Source organism: Oryx dammah, unplaced genomic scaffold (assembly GCF_014754425.2).
Source record: "Oryx dammah isolate SB20612 unplaced genomic scaffold, SCBI_Odam_1.1 HiC_scaffold_10, whole genome shotgun sequence".
In the NCBI taxonomy this organism is placed as follows: Eukaryota; Metazoa; Chordata; class Mammalia; order Artiodactyla; family Bovidae; genus Oryx; species Oryx dammah.
The window spans coordinates 36,882,115-36,898,730 of record NW_024070194.1 but is presented as its reverse complement, the minus strand read 5'-3'; the positions used below and the strand labels follow the sequence as shown (position 1 = coordinate 36,898,730).

The 16,616-nt window shown below is 48.5% G+C and overlaps 1 long non-coding RNA gene across 1 annotated transcript in view; it reads left to right on the top strand.

Annotated features, from left to right (window-relative positions):
- LOC120868943 overlaps positions 1-13,516 on the top strand; it is a 26,167-nt gene extending 12,651 nt beyond the window's left edge. The window contains exon 3 of the long non-coding RNA XR_005722349.1: positions 13,506-13,516. This is a non-coding gene — a long non-coding RNA (uncharacterized LOC120868943). The remainder of the gene's footprint in view (positions 1-13,505) is intronic.
- Positions 13,517-16,616: the final 3,100 nt, after the last annotated feature.

The window sequence follows — 16,616 nt, the reverse complement described above, 5'->3', positions numbered from 1 at the left end:
CTGGGTCCAGGGGTGTGGATCTCAGACCCCCATCCATTCTTGCAGCGCCAGGGGCTGCTTTGGGTCCAGGGGCGTGGATCTCAGACCCCATCCATTCTTGCAGCGCCAGGGGCTGCTCTGGGTCCAGGGGCGTGGATCTCAGACCCCCATCCATTCTTGCAGTGCCAGGGCTGCTCTGGGTCCAGGGGCCCTGATGCCTGGGAGAGACAAAGGCTTTGAGGTGAACACGGATCCTTCTTCTGTGGATTGTGGACCAGCTTCTTCCTCTGGGACAGGGACCACTGTAGCCGCCTCTCAGGGTCAACTGTAAGAACCCCACACACCAGGTGACTGAGGGCTCCTTGCACATGCAGACTGAGGGTTGGGGCCTCGGGGCTCATGTCTTCTTCATGTCTGCGCTGCCACCACATGTCGGGCTACTCCTTCTATAATCTGTGCCACCTGCTGTCCTAAGGACAGAGCCCCGATCAACCATTCCTGCGAGCAAACCCCACAGAAAAACACATTTCTAGTTAAGCTGCTCAGAGCCCTCCACACCCACACTCCATGAATCCACCTCATCTCATCCACCTGCTGGGCCCAGTGGTTGCTGGCCTCTGTGACCTTGATCCCCAGGGCAGGGGACACTGGGCGTTTCTGGAGGTATTTTTGATGGTCAGGACTGCAGTTGGGGTAATGCTGGCGTCTGTGGGGAGAGAGGGACACTACTATGGACCTTGCAGTAGGACCGCCCCCGCGTCCCCCCTCCCCCACCACAACAGCTGACCAGGTGTGGGTAGGGCTGAGGCTGAGGAGCCCGCAGGTTAGAAGAAAACTTGATGGTTCTGGAGACTCTTGGTTCTCTCTCCCTTGTGAATCAGGCCCTTCCTTTTCTCTGACAGGGCTCCCACTCGGCCCGTTTTCACATGCGGCGGGCCTCCTGCTGGGTGGCTGTGCTACGTGTCCGATTCGGACCTGCCCTGAGTGGAGGGCTTGTTCTCAGTCCGCACTTCCATCCGCTGCCCTGGGCAGAGCAGCAGCTCCTGGAGCCTGGAATATGCTTGTTTGGGCTGATTTTAGTGAGGTATTATTGGGTGTGTGAAAGTTTGAGTTTGGCGTTGGAGACTTTTGAGCCCACGGACCCCAGTCTGCAGTAAAGACAGGCCACCCAGGACCACCTTTGCCTTGTTTGTAGGGTGGTATTTTATCTCGTTAATTCTGGATGTTATTTCGGCCTAGAGAACGAGGTCAGCGTGCGGTTAACATTGTCTTGAACCTGGTTCTGCTGTGTACTTTGGCGGCTGTGTACTTTCCTGCATAAACCTTTGTACCTTCGTTTCCTCATCGATTAGGTGGGAGTAAGTTTTTATTAAGTGGATTAGTACACGTGAGGCTCTCGGCACTGTGCCTGGACTGCGGCTGATGACGCTGTTAACAGCCGTTCAGGTTTCTGAGTCTGCAAGTTAACGCCTGATATGTCCCTGAGTCTCAGGGTATCACCGCATGCGCAGCAGACCCCAGCGGGCAGGCGCTGGGGGCGGGGGCCGCGGGGTCGCCTGCGGGGCGTCCGCGCACGCGTGCTGCCCGGCGATGCTCCTGCGGGTGGAAAAGCGCTGGAGACGCCATCTTGTTTGTGCGCGCCCAGGCGGCCGGGTCGGCGTCGCGGGCTGGTCACCTCCCTCCCATCACCTGGCCTTAGCGCTGTGCCCAAGGCAGCCCCTGGGCTGTGGAGGCAGCTGGTCCCTGCGGTCAGGCAAGGTCGGATCCCTCGTAGAGTCTTCTCGGCCGCTGGTCGCCAGTAAGATGCTCGTTTTCTTTTATTTTTATGAACAAATTAACGGCTTTGCTCGGGAAGCAGTGGGTCCAGCTTAAAAGTCGCTTCTGCAACGAGCAGTGGCGGGGAGACAGGTTCTAGAGAATGTGGCCTTGGTCAAGATTCCTGAGGAGGGCGTCCCTTTGTGGATAAAAATCCAAACAGCTCCCGGACTCCAACCGTTTCTTCTTGCCCGGGACACGGCTGTGATGCCTGGTGGCACAGCAGCTTCTGGGAGGTAGGAGGAAAGCCTTGCGAGGGCCAGGGGAGGGGTGGTGGTGACAGTGTGGTCTGTGAGACCATCGTGGGCGCCGCTCCCCATGGCCCACATCCTCTCCGCGAAGGTGAGGGCCCTGGTCTCAGGAGTCCCTGTTGAGGTTTCTCTTCCAGTTGGGAGAGCTCCTGGCCCAGTGAGTGACGGGATGAGATCTGCGTTTAATGATGGGGCAGAAATGAGTTTTGTTTGATATACACCACTCTTTTGTTAGCCCAGTATTCTTAGGCTTCTCTCATGTCTCAGCTGGTAAAGAATCCGCCTGTAGTGCGGGAGACCTGGGTTTGATCCCTGGGTTGGGAAGAGCCCCTGGAGAAGGAAAAGGCTGCCGCTGCTGAGTCACGTCAGTCGTATCCGACTCTGTGCGACCCCAGAGACGGCAGCCCACCAGGCTCCCCGTTCCTGGGATTCTCCAGGCAAGCATACTGGAGTGGGTTGCCATTTCCTTCTCCATTGCATGAAAGTGAAAAGTGAAAATGAAGTTGCTCAGTACTGTCCAACTTTTTGCGACCCCATGGACTGCAGCCTACCAGGCTCCTCGGTCCATGGGATTTTCCAGGCAAGAGTACTGGAGTGGGTTGCCATTGCCTTCTCTGAGGAAAAGGCTACCCACTCCCATATTCTGGCCTGGAGAATCCCATGGGCTGTATAGTCCGCGGGGTCGCAAAGAGTCGGACGTGACTGAGAGACTTTCATTTTCCTGTGAGTTACAGATAAGAAATAAGATCGGAAGCCTCCAAGTGAAAGTGAAAGTCATTCAGTTGTGTCAGACTCTTTGCTCAAAGCCTCATATATGAGTTTTGTATGATGTATGAGGCTTTGGGCTTCCCTGGTAAAGAATCTGCCTGCAGTGCAGGAGCCCTGGGTTGGGAAGATCCCCTGGAGAAGGGAAAGGCAGCCCATTCCAGTATTCTGGCCTGGAGAATTCCATGGATTTTATAGTCCATGGGGTCGCAAGGAGTTGGATACGTTTGAGCAACTTTCACTTTGAGACTTTCGATCTTATTTCTTATCAGTAACTCATAGGAGAGTGGTATCTGAAACCAAAGAATAGGTGCCAGTGGTTCTTGGGGGAAATTAGTGGATTGGTTCAGGAATGGTCTTCGATGGGAGTTCCAGTGAAAGAGCAGGAACGGGTTTTACCAGACTCACGATCTGTGGCCCCAGTGTTCTCCCGAGTTGCCTCAGTCAGTGGTCTCCGGCCCCTGTTCTGCACCGGCACTTCCCGGTCTTGAATCTTGTCAGAATAGGCCAGAACGCCGTGGGATGCAGCACTGGGCCTCTAAACAGATGGAGCCACTTGATGGGCTCTGGGAAGAAAGCAGCGGAGAAATGAAGTGTGGGTGGTGGAGAAAGAGATCTGAAACGGAGGTGAGGTGGAGATGAGGCAGCACTGGGACCGTTCCTCCAGGGCTTGCTGGTCGGGTGGGTGCCCCCTGTCCCAGTCCCCTGTGTGGACACACCGGACGGCAGGTGCATGCAGCTGAGCTCCATGGGGGTGGCCAGTTGCTGGTTTAAGTGGGTGTGTGGGTCCATGTCCTGGTGGCGGCAGCCCTCCTTTCCCACTTGTGTGGCTGTGGCAGGTTCGGTGACCCATCCTTCCCTCTGTTTTCTCATCTGTCAGGTGGGGTCCTAGTTTCACCCCAGTGGTAAGGTGATTGTGAAGATCCGAGGTGTGCATATGGCACCTTGAAGGTCACAGATGTTTAGCTAGTGTGGCTGTTGTTGAGTGTTTGTGTTGACAGGATTGAGGGTTAATAAGATTGAAATTTGGAAGCAGCATCCCGTCAGAACACTGCTTCCAAGCTTATGTGTTTTCATTTATTCACAGCGTGGCAGCTTGCTTTACTTTTGAGTACAGTGTGGGTAGTTATCTTGGGATGAGCCCAGTGGCTTATCCTGCGTCTCATTAGATGCATCTCTTCTGTTTGTTTTATGGAAATCTCCACACTCTGCTTAGGGGCCCTTTTCTAGGGCCTTCTGTGGCAATTAACCTTCACTGTTTTATTCTATTACCATCTAATGCAATATTCCTCACTGTTGAATTCTTTTAAGCTTGAAGGGTTGTTATTTTCAAATAAATTTTGTCATATACAGTTTCAGATTAAATTCCTTTGTTTTTTGGGGCAGGTAACTGTTCCCCATTTGTGAGTAATAAATCCATATAATTTGGAGAGGTGGTCTCTATTTGGATATGTTGGGAGCTACTAATGGCCATCACCTGAGAGAAACGGCAGTACACGGTCAGGTATGTGTGAGGCCCTGCGTGGCTTCACATCTTTTGTAAAATCAGGAGACTTTTGTTTCCCCCCCAGGCCTTCTCCTCCTGTTCCTAACTCCTCTGTCCTTCCCCATCCCTTGGAAGTTGTGGAGAGGGATGTCTTGTCTGCTGTTGGCGGCTTGGCCTACATGCCCTGGCGGAACCAGACTCCAGTCTCCTTCCTTATGGGGTGGGGTGGAGGGTGGAGGCGAGCCCCATCAGAGCCACACTGGCCACAAAAGCTCTCTGAGCAGCATCCAATTCAGGAATCGGGTGCTGCCAGCTGTCTGTTTTTAGTACGTATTTAATTTTTTACATGGTTTTTCCTCTGAGCTGAAGCTGGTGTGTGAGTGACTATTAGTCATGGTCATGGGACTTAATGTCCATCTCACTGGCCTTGGCAGATGCTGGTTGGCCAGCGGATATAGAGAGCTTGTTTGCTAGCTGCAGTGGAGTTGAAGTTGTTTTGTAATTGTTGGTATGAATGATGGCCAACTGAAGAAACGCCTGTAAATTAGGTTGACATATTTTTATTTTTAGAGTTGTCTTTTGGAGCCTGGATCAAAATGCAGGAGATTTATCTAGCAAAATGCAGTGTGAGGTGATGTTTCCTGGGTGTCTGCTTTAAGATGGACAGTGAGTCTTCTTGGTGTTGATTGTGCTCATAGAAGCCAGAGCGGGTGAAGGTGGGGATGTGGGTGCAGCCTGTTGCACCCGGAGAATGTGTGGAGGGTCTCAGGGTTTCTGGGCTCCTGGGACCCAGCTCTCCAGCCCACGTGCAGTTGCTTCCTTCTCTTTGTTGTCATGGTGATGCACGTGCATCTCCGTCTTAGCACCATCAGTGTAATTTTGCCATTTTCCTTGTGCCCACTAGGGCGAACAATTGCTTAGGGTTTGCTCTTTAATCCTTCTTGAATGAGCAAGTTGCTTAGTTCTGTATCTTGGATATTTAAAGTGTTTATAAATGAGCTTCAGCTGACTTTGAAAGGCAGTCCTGCACCAGGCTCTGTGGACCTGGGCTTGCGTTGCTTTGCTTTTTGATGCAGGCAGGAGCCGCATGCCTGCCTGGTGTTGGTTGGAGTGGATTCCAGATCACTCCAGAGCGGACTCCACTGTAAATTTGCAACTATATTAAAATAAAATACAGCATTTCTTGTGTCTTTTGGGTGAGATGCACACTGAGTGGAGGAAGCAGCGAGTCTCCAAGAGGAGCTGAGGAGCCAAATCGATTGCTGACTTCACCTTGCATTTGTGCTCTGAGGTTTCCGGGAGCTCCTTGTGTGCGGTTTCATGTGCTCTTTGTGGCCCATTGAAGTGGAAGGGGAGCTGCTGCCTCCAGTATACAGAAGGCAGAACTAGGTTTTTGGACTCAAAAGATATTCTTTCCCACTGTGTCACACTCCCTGGGATGAATGAGAATGAGCGTAACCAATGAAAGTGACCTGATCAAGAAGTGTCAGGAAAACACACACTTCCTAGAGCATTTTCAGACAAATTAAAGCAACTGATTTTTTCCTGTTACTAAATAGTGTTAACTGAAAATCATTTGGTAAAAAACACAAATTAATCTCACCGTCATGAGTAACCTCTTCTAATATTATAATGTATCTCCTTCCAGGGATTTCTCAGTATCCACCTTTTATGCATCCATCCACTTATCCATCCAACTATCCACCCAGTTACCTATCTATCTACCCATCTATACTTTAAACCAGTACTTCTGTGTTCTGAAATACAGCCTTATTACTTGCTGTTTTTCTGCCAGTACTGTATCATGAAAAATTTCCATGTTGACAAATGTTCTTACCGAATGTTATTTTTAGTGGCTGCATGCTGTGTAGCAGATCTGAATCAGGAGAACATTTACTCATCTGCCGTGAGGCGGGTGGGACTTTGTTGTTGGGAAGAGCAAGAGAGCCTTATCACACAAGGGGGGCTCCCTGTGCAGACTCAGGAGGGCGCAAGGAGGAGCAGGAAGCAGCTGAACTAAAGCCAGGTTGGTCCCTTGATGTGCCGAGGAGGGCAGTTCTCCAGGGAGGTGGGGCGGGGCTCCAGTGTCTCTGGGCCGGTAGCGTGTCAGGAGTGAGCTGCTGGGCCAGCCTGGCCCTGCAGAATCAGAAAAGCTGGGCACCGGGAGGACCTGCCAGCCTGTATTTCACTAAGCCTTCTCGGGGGCTCTGGTGCAGGATGAGGTTTGAGAACCACTGCTGGAGGACTAGGCCAGTCAGGTTCAGACCTACCTGAGAATACAGGCTTGAGGTAGAAGACTTCTTGCTGTATTTGTCAAGCCCACTGTGAGGATCTCTTGCAGCCACAGAGGCCTCAGACTCTTTGAGAGGGCTTGCTCTGTGGTTGCAGGGAGTTGGGAATGTGGGGCATGAATCCAGAAAGGTGGATGTCATTCAGTGGAACCAGGCACAAGCTTCAACAGGGCAGATGTCCATGCAGAGGGCTATGGGCTTTGGATCCACATCTGCTAGCCAGACGAATTAACTGCCCACTGTGTTGTAGGCACTGTGCTGGAGATTTAGATTAAAATAATTTATTGAGTGGATTTTAAGGCTTTCATAATTACAGGAGAATGTGTCAGCTTTGAGCTCTTTCCTAGGGAGGCATTTCATCAATACCTTTATGTTTTGAGATAAATATTGTGACATCAATGAGGATTATCAGAGGTTTGTCCTTTTATGGAGTTGTTGCACCCTTTCACTAACGCGGGCCGCTGAATGCAAACCATGGGGTTTCAGATCTGGAGTCAGTCCTGGGTTTTACCTGATCACAGGATTTTACAAGAAACTCACAAAACTAAAAAAAGAAAAAAGAAAACCAAAATCACAACAATCCATTTTAAAAAAGAGCAAAGAGTCTGAATAGACATTTTCCCAAAGAAGACATACACGTGGCCAGCAATACATGAAAATATGCTCAACATCACTAATAATCAGGGAAATGGAGATCAAAACATAGTGAGATATCACCTCACACCTGTTAGAATGTTCCTTGTCAAAAAGAAAAGAGATGGCAAGGTTGGTGGGGATGTGGAGAAGAGAACTTTTGTGCACTGTTGATGGGAATGTAAATTAATGCAGCCACTATGGAAACAGTATGGAGATTCCTCAAAGAATTAAAAATAGGACTACCATATGACCTAGCAGGTTCACTTCTGGGTACTTATCTAAAGGAAATGAAATAAAGATCTCAAAGACACCTGTACCCTCATGTTTATTGCTACATTATTTACAGTAGCTAAGATGTGGAAGCAACGTAAGTCTGAAAATCAGTGGATGAATGGATAGAGAAAATGTGAAATATATATAATTAAACTGTTAAAAGAAGGAAATCCTGCCATTTGCAGCAATATGTGTTAACCTGAAGGACCTTATGCTAAGTGGAATAGGTTGGAGAAAGATAAATACTGCATGATGCAAGTTATTATATAGAGTATGGATAAACAGCAAGGACCATATTCAGTATCCTGTGATAAACCATAGTGGAAAAGAATATTAAAATGAATATCATATCCCTTTACTGTATAGCAGAAATTGACCCAATATTGTAAATCAGCTATACTTGCATAAAATAAAGACAAATACTATATGATCCTGCTTCTATGTGAAATCTAAACATGCCAGAATCATAGAAGCAGAGAGTGTAACTGTGGTGCCAGAGGCTGAGGGAGGAACAGATGATGGTCACAGGGCTCAGACCCAGTCGTAAGATGAGAGTTCTGGGGGTGGCATGCAGTGAGTGTAGCTCACAGCACTACTACATACTTGGAAATTGCTGAGAGCGTAGATCTGAAGTGTTCTCACGGCAAGACAAAGTGAGAGTGCAGGGTTGGAGGAGTTCACAGCCTGACTGTAGTGTCATGTGATGGTGTCTAAATGTATCAGACTGTTAACATGCACCCTGAACTAACACAGAGTCACATCTCAGTTATGTCTCAGTAAAGGAGGGAAAAGAACCTTTTCTTTTCACTTTTTAAGAATTTTATTATTTTTATTTTTAATGTACTTTTATTGAAGTTGACTTACAGTGTGGTGTTAATTTCTGCTGTGCAGCATAGTGATTCATTTATATACATACCATGTATGGATGTGAGAATTGGACTGTAAAGAAAGCTGAGTGCAGAAGAATTGATGCTTTGAACTGTGGTGTTGGAGAAGACTCTTGAGAGTCCCTTGGACTGCAAGGAGATCCAACCAGTCCATCCTAAAGGAGATCAGTCCTGGGTGTTCATTGGAAGGACTGATGTTGAAGCTGAAAACTCCAATACTTTGGCCACCTCATGCGAAGAGTTGACTCATTGGAAAAGACCCTGATGCTGGGAAAGATTGAGGGCAGGAGAAGGGAACGACAGAGAATGAGATGGTTGGATGGCATCACTGACTCTATGGCCATGGGTTTGGGTGGACCCTGGGAGCTGGTGATGGACAGAGAGGCCTGATGTGCTGCAGTTCATGGGGTCACAAAGAGTCGGACATGACTGAGCAACTGAACGGAACATTCTTTTTTGTGTTCTTTTCCATTATGGTTTACCCCAGGATATGTGCTCTACAGTAGGACTTTGTTTATCCATTCTGAATGTGAATAGTGTGCATGGCCTAACCCTAGACTTGCAGTCCATCCCTCAGGAGGGAAAAGAACTTTGGAGTTTGTGTCCTGAGTGGGGCCCCCTGATTCCATTCTCCCGGCTGGGAACCCCCGGTCACCTGCTGCTGCCGAGGGCACTGAGGTGGATGCCTTGTTCAGAGTCCTGGGCACCGCTCCTGAGGCCTGACCCCATGTTCTCTGCTCGTTACGGGAGGGTGTCCTCACCGGCTGCAAAACGCTCTGGGGACTCAGCCTTGCATCCTTCAGGTGCGCAGTCATGTCGACCTCACGGGGCCTTGAGGGGCGCCGCATGTTGGGGGAGCTCGCCAGGCGCTCCTGTGCCGCAGGCTGGTTCCCGGCCTGCCCCTGGACCCGCGGGCGGTCTCTTTGCTGCTCCACTCTGCCCGGTGGGCTCACCTTGTGAGAAGGAAGGACACTTGGAGGCTTGTAGATTCACGGCATTTCCTTCTACCACAGGTTTAAAAATCTCTATTGGAAATGAAGAAGATCTTTTATGAGGGAAGCGAATTAATTTGCATTTGACTGAAGACACTCTTTTTGCTTGAATAGCTGGTTTGTTTATGAAATTGGTCCCACAAACAATATGTACAGATTAGTTGAAGTTTTCATGTTTGTCTGTAATGTAATAGGAGCTATTATTGCCACCCAAATTACTTGAGAATTTTGCATCAGATTGTGGTCCAGATTACAAACTGCTGCTTGGTAATTTAATTGATGAAATTGTTCGAAATTATGTACTTGTTTTAGAACCCAAAGTAAAAAGAACTGATTTTTTTCCCCCCACAAAAGCCTGGACAGAGGGGTGGACAGAGTGGTAGGTGGGGAGTGGGGCCACAAGCCAGAGTCATTGCACTGAGGAAGGAGAAAGGCCCTTTTCAGCAGTCCTCAGGGTAACACTGGGAGGAAGGGCTCTGGGTGGGCAAGGATTCCCCCGGAGTGTCTTCCTAGACCCTGAGCCTCGGTCCATCAGTGAAACACTGGCAGACAGTAATTTGGTTGGGAGCAGGACACGAGGTGGTATTTGGTAGGGTTGCATTTTAAGAGCCCTTTTGTATGATCTGACATGAGCTGCAGTTCCTGTTGTTTGGAGGCTCTTGTAAGCAGTGCTTGGTATGGATTTTCACCATGAAAGCCCAGGGACTCTTCCAAGTGGTTGCCTGCTCCATTGGTGAAACCCATCAGTGACGCTGCCCCAGGTGAGTCAAGATCCAGCGAAGAAAGAGCCCTGGACCACTGCTGTTAGCGGTCTCTTCTAGCCTCCCAGGAAAGTGGACATTTCATAAACATTTATCTGGATGGGGCCGTGTCTTAGAGAATTGAAGTTTGGTAAAGTAGCGTACTTGCTTCCCTTGTGTAATTGTGGGTAAGTGACTATAAATGACCTTGATGTCTCAGTGGTGGACGCTTGATCAGTTGAATGTATTGGAGGAGACAAAACCCTCAGCACGGCAGCCTGTTCCCCGTTATATACAACCCAGACCTGGTGAGACTATTTGCAAGTTTCTGGGCCTGACAGAAAGGGGCCGTGTGGTCTGTGGGCTTAGATTGAAGACATAGACCATTTGATTTCTTCTTCTTAACAGCTGCACAAATGACTTCTCCTGAAAGACAAAGCAAGTGGCTCACACATGATTTCTATTTTTATCACTTGAACATTGGCAGAAGCAGTGAGAGATGGAGCCCCTGGCGGCTGTTGCCTATCTCAAGAATACTTGGCAGGTCCCGCTGTCCATGCTGAGGGAAATGACAGAATTAATTCCCTGTCATGTGGACTGATCGTGGACCCACATGGGGCTAGGCGCAGAGTCCTGCCCAGGCGTGGAAGCTGCGTTGTCGTCCGTGCCGTCTGTGTGGTCGCTGATGTGAATTCAGTCGTTCTTGCGTTTTGAAAGGAGAACCTGGGAGTGGCGGCGGAGTTTGCCTTCCTGGCCCTCCGGGAAGTGGTGTGTGTGCAGTTGCTGGTGGGGAGAATGCAGGCTTCCTGGCCATCTATCAGGAAAAACTCCCTGAGCCTCTTCGGCTGGAGGAAGGCGAGGGCAGGGGGTAGGTTTGGGTGGGCGAAGGTCAGACACAAACGTGTCGCAGAGAGAGGGTCCGGGCCTCTCCCCACCAGGGGTTGCAACCCAAGGGAGCCACGGGGAAGAGCCTGTTGGACTGCATTTGTAGGCCACAGTTCCTGGTATAAGGTCCACTTTTATTACGAATGTGTGGCATTGTAATTCAGTAGCAGATGGTGCAGTGGCTTAATTGCCTGCTGTTAAGTTCCCCTTCCAATTATCATGAATTAGGAACAATGGCAATTATTAAAAGAAGTTGGAAGCAAAGCCATCCTGGGTGGATGCTGCCGTGGGTTTTGCCTGGTCCAGCCTTGCCAAGAACAGAAACTTTGGAGCTGTTTGATGCCTTGACTTTCCTCCCAGTTGATTCCTGGGCTGGTGGTACTGACTCCTCCCCGTCTGGCAGGCGCATAGATCAGATGCCAGGATCAGTGATTATGTATGGAAGTAAACTATGTTATTTTATCTGGTGAGCTGGCATTTTGTATGTGTGGACGCTGAGTCTGGGAGAAGTAACTTTGGTTGATTTTAATCTCTCTGAGTGGTAAACACCCTCCACGGGTGCGAGTGCACAGACCTCCCACCAATCCTGCGGGGAGTCCCTTTTTGAACCCTCTCCCACGTTGGACAGGCTGGCAACCCCTCTGCTGGCTGATGGTGGGGGCCTTACCAGGAGAAGAATCCAGTTAGGAGGCTGTGGTTCTCAAGTGTGTGTTTTCTTGTCGTGGTGAAATGTGCTGGCACTGGGCAATCGTGGGCCAGCTGGGGGATGGATTGTGGCCTTTATGGGTGTCATTTCACAACTGTGCTTGCCAGCTGAGAGAGAGAAGGTTTCTTGCTGGTTTTCCAGTGGGTCCCACGCTGGGATGTGCCCTGCCTTGGGTGGGGGGGTGGTTTCTGAAACTGAGTGTCCACTCCCGGCTCTGCTTGAGGAGGATGGTGGAGAGAGGTGTTAGGTATGTTTTTTTGTAATTAGCTTCTGGGGATCCATTGGGCCTGATGCTGTGAGTCCTACACTTGGATGAGTTTAAGGACTGCCCCGGCCCCTGTCGTCTCTAGCTTTGGGTGGGGCCTGAGCATGTGCCAGTTTCTAGCTTGGAGGCACGGGTGCCCTGCCTGCCTTTCTTGGCCTATCCTTTGCTGCACCTCTGTTCTCTGGCATTCTTAGGGAACGTAACAGAAACCTCCTGTGAGCTCTTAACTCATTTGTTATGAATGTTTGCAGGCATTTTCTGTAGAAACTGGAACAATGTTCTTGCATTGAGATGGTCAATGCACAGCTCTGACCCTAACCTTTGACCCTGTTTCACATGTGTGGGATGTTTCATGTTGGGCAAGATCAGGGAAGCACGTGGCTGCACTTTATCCCTATGGCAACCAATGTGGAGTGCACACCAGCTGAGAAGGGCAGTCCTTTAACTTCTGAGTTCATTTAAGTATGAGACCAGCACGTAAGCATTTCTTTCAGTAACTAAACTGACCCTGTTTGACTTGGAAGAGCAGACACTGGCTCCAGGGAGCGCCAGCACTGGTGTCGTTTCTGGAATCCACTCCTGTGCTCAAGCAGTGAGGAGACGTGTGGGTCAGGCCCTTTCTAAGAGGCCGTATGTAGTCCCTGTGGGGCCGCAGTGCGCAGGAGGCGGACTGGGAAGGGTGGTGCCTGGTGAGAGCACCCACTGCCACCCAGGAAGGGACACAGAGCAACACACAGTACTGGCAGGTTGTGGGATGTGGGGGGAGCTCACATTTTAAGTGCTCTTTTGAAGTCAAATTCAAAGAACAAATGTTGCTTGGAGGTCTTTCCTCCTCCTTCCTCACTCTTTGTCCTTGAGGTTTTTAGGTCGTCTGATAACTTGTTTCCCCGCCTAGGAGAACTTTCCATTTTCATATCCTCATTTAAAGATGTGGGTAAACTTGCTGTATTGAATTTAAATAATACCTTTCCTTATGATTTTCATCTTTTAACATAAGCTTGACATTTTAATTGTGAAAGTTAATTGAGTGAATTAGTCTTGGTTCTAAGTGGTGTACTCTAAAAAAAAAAAACCAAAAAACAAAAAAGGCAGACATGTCTGAAAAGTCCTGAAAATAAATGAATTACCTGGACAGAGATTTGGATGCCTATTTAAAGTCGCTCTAGTACAAATGCCAGTCTTGTGGGCCACTGGGGTACTCAGGGTGTTTGAAGTCATAGAGATGCTTGTATTTCAACCTATGGACATGCTAATTCAGCTGCTGTGTGTTGAGTGTGGAGGGACCAGGCCCTGTTCTGTTAATAGGAGATGGGGATTTAGTCCTGAATAAGAAACAGTTCCTGCCCTCAGGGGCCTTGTTTTTTCACTTTTCTTTCATCCTTCCTTTCTTTTTTTCCTTCTTCCTTTCTGTTCATTGAATAGGAAGCATATTCAGTTCAGTTCAGTTCAGTTCAATCGCTCAGTCATGTCTTGACTCTTTGCGACCCCATGAATCACAGCACGCTGGGCTTCCCTGTCCATCACCAAGTCCCAGAGTTTACTCAGACCCATGTCCATCGAGTCGGTGATGCCATCCAGCCATCTCATCCTCTGTCATCCCCTTCTCTTCCTACCCCCAATCCCTCCCAGCATCAGGGTCTTTTCCAGTGAGTCAATTCTTCACATGAGGTGGCCAAAGTATTGGAGTTTCAGCTTTAGCATCAGTCCTTCCAGTGAACACCCAGGACTGATCTCCTTTAGAATGGACTGGTTGGATCTCCTTGCAGTCCAAGGGACTCTCAAGAGTCTTCTCCAACACCACAGTTCAAAAGCATCAATTCTTCAGCGCTCAGCTTTCTTCACAGTCCAACTCTCACATCTCACATGCGTGACCAATGGAAAAACCATAGCCTTGACTAGATGGACCTTTGTTGGCAAAGTAATGTCTCTGTTTTTCAGTATGCTATCTAGGTTGGTCATAACTTGCCTTCCAAGGAGCAAGCATCTTTTAATTTCATGGCTGCAATCACCATCTGCAGTGATTTTGGAGCCCCCAAAAATAAAGTCAGCCACTGTTTCCCTATCTATTTCCCATGAAGTGATGGGACCAGATGCCATGATCTTCGTTTTCTGAATGTTGAGCTTTAAGCCAACTTTTTCACTCTCCTCTTTCACTTTCCTCAAGAGGCTCTTTAGTTCTTCACTTTCTGCCATAAGGGTGGTGTCATCTGCATATCTGAGGTTATTGATATTTTTCCTGGAAATCTTGATTCCAGCTTGTGCTTCCTCCAGCCCAGCGTTTCTCATGATGTACTCTGCATAGAAGTTAAATAAGCAGGGTGACAATATACAGCCGTGACATACTCCCTTTTCCTATTTGGAACCAGTCTGTTGTTCCATGTCCAGTTCTAACTGTTGCTCCTGACCTGCGTGTATATATATGCTCTTGTATTTAATGAGTGAAGTGCGTAGTGAGTGAGGACATAATTTCTTCTACATAATGTATGAAGGATGCTTGCTCCTTGGAGGAAAAGCTATGACCAACCTGGACAGCATATCGAAAAGCAGAGACATTACTTTGCCAACAAAGGTCCATCTAGTCAAAGCTTTTGTTTCTCCAGTAGTCATGTATGGATGCGAGAGTTGGACTATAAAGAAAGCTGAATGCCGAAGAATTGATGCTTTTGAACTGTGGTATTGGAGAAGGCTCTTGCAAGTCTCTTGGACTACAAGGAGATCCAACCAGTCAGTGCTAGAGGAAATCAGTTCTGAATATTCATTGGAAGGGCTGATGGTGAAGCTGAAACCCCAATACTTAATGGCCGCCTGATGCAAAGAACTAACTCAGTGGAAAAGACCCTGATGCTGGGCAAGACTGAAGGCAGGAGAAGGGGACGACAGAGGATGAGATGGTTGAATGACATCACTGACTTGTTGGACATGAGTTTGAGCAAGCTCTGGGAGACAGTGATGGACAGGGAAGCCTGGCGTGCTGCAGTCTGTGGTGTTGCAAAGAGTCGGACACGAGTGAGCAACTGAACTGAACTGAATGAGTGATGTCAAAGGAAATGCTTAACTATTCTGCTGCTAAATCTGAAAAAGCTTTGTGGAGGGAAGTATTAGGAGTTGTCGGTGAGAGGGAGGACTTTGCAGGCCCTGGGGCCTCTTTGGGAAAAGCTGTGCTGGACGAATGAGGCAGAACAGGCAGGAAGCCCAGGGCAGCCTCAGGAGTTCTGTCAGATGGCTTATGAAACAAACAAAACTTATGGAGCTGACGTTTGTTGGCTGCTTGGGGCCTTTGTGCCGCCTCCTCCCACAGGGCAGCCTGTGCAGTTTGCTTTAGGCTGTGTGGCAGGAGCCTGGAGCCGCACACACGGGGCTCCCGTGGGCAGTGGACTGTAGGACGCGCACTGTGGTTTCTGCCTCCGCTTGGGCACTAGCTCGATCTGACCAAGGGCAGACGAGATGGAAACTTTCAGAGCTTCATGTCAGCCCCAAATCGGCCGGCGGATTTTGCTCCCTTCAAACCTGGCTAGACTGTGGGATTATCTGTTAAGGTTTTGATATTGGAGGTATTGTATTTTCTAAGAAGTCAAGGAACTTGAGTATCCTGTTAAATACCCTGAATTTCAATCATTTGAAAGAACGGGAAAGTATTACCCTCTTATTTCAAAGATGCAAGGATGACTTTTGTTATTTGTGAATTGAGTTAATTATGAGACAGCATGAGATAATTTTGAAAAGTTGCTATGGGTGCATAATTCCTTAAAGAAACAGCTTTGATAGGATGTGCTGCTGTTGTTTACACTCCCTCAGTGTTGCTTGCTGGACTGGATATGCAGGTTAAAAAGCGTGGGCTACTTCTCCTCTCTGATATTTTGCTAAAGAAAAGTTCCTGACAGCTGAAGGAACAGCCTTCCTCCAATTTCTTCCTGACGCCACCACAAGAAAAAGTCATCATCTTGTTAATTCCGAAGTTTATTGGAAAGTTCATATTAAGAGAGAAGGTCAAGTGCTTGAACAGAGCCCTGAAGTTAGGGGGCGGTGGTTAAATGTGTTCTAATCGTTAATTATCTCTTGATATTCTTAGCTGTTCTACATTAAATTTGGAGCAGTGAGTCAGAACAGCTGGATGCGTCCTTTTGTGATTCAGCGTTACTTTGTTTATGTGACTCCGACAGCAAAAGAAGGATGATGGAGGAGTTGTGCTCCTGACACAAGGGTTGGCTTCCTGCTTCGAATGTGTCAGGATTTTTAGGGGAACAAGTTAGTCATGCTTTCAATATTGTGCTGTGCTTTGGAGAAACCAGGGCATTAGTTGTCCCTATAATGATAATCATATGGAACGATTCTGTTTTTATCCAGTCTTCTATATGTTGAACTTTTGGTGGTGTTTCACATGAGAGTATGCAGCAGTCAGGGGAGAAGTTGATCTCCAGAAAGTCTGTTCTGAATGGGCAGAGTTTGTGTGTGTGAGGGTGCTGGTGTGTGTCTGTGCATGTGTGTGCACTTGTGTTTGTGTGCTTGTGGGGGTATGTGCATGTGTGTGCTTGTGGGTGTATGTGGGTGCGTTTGTGTGTGTTTGGTTATGGGTGTGTGTGTGTGCTTGTGGGTGTGGGTAGATGTGTGTGTGTGTGCATGGGTGTGTGTGCTTGTGGGGGGTGGG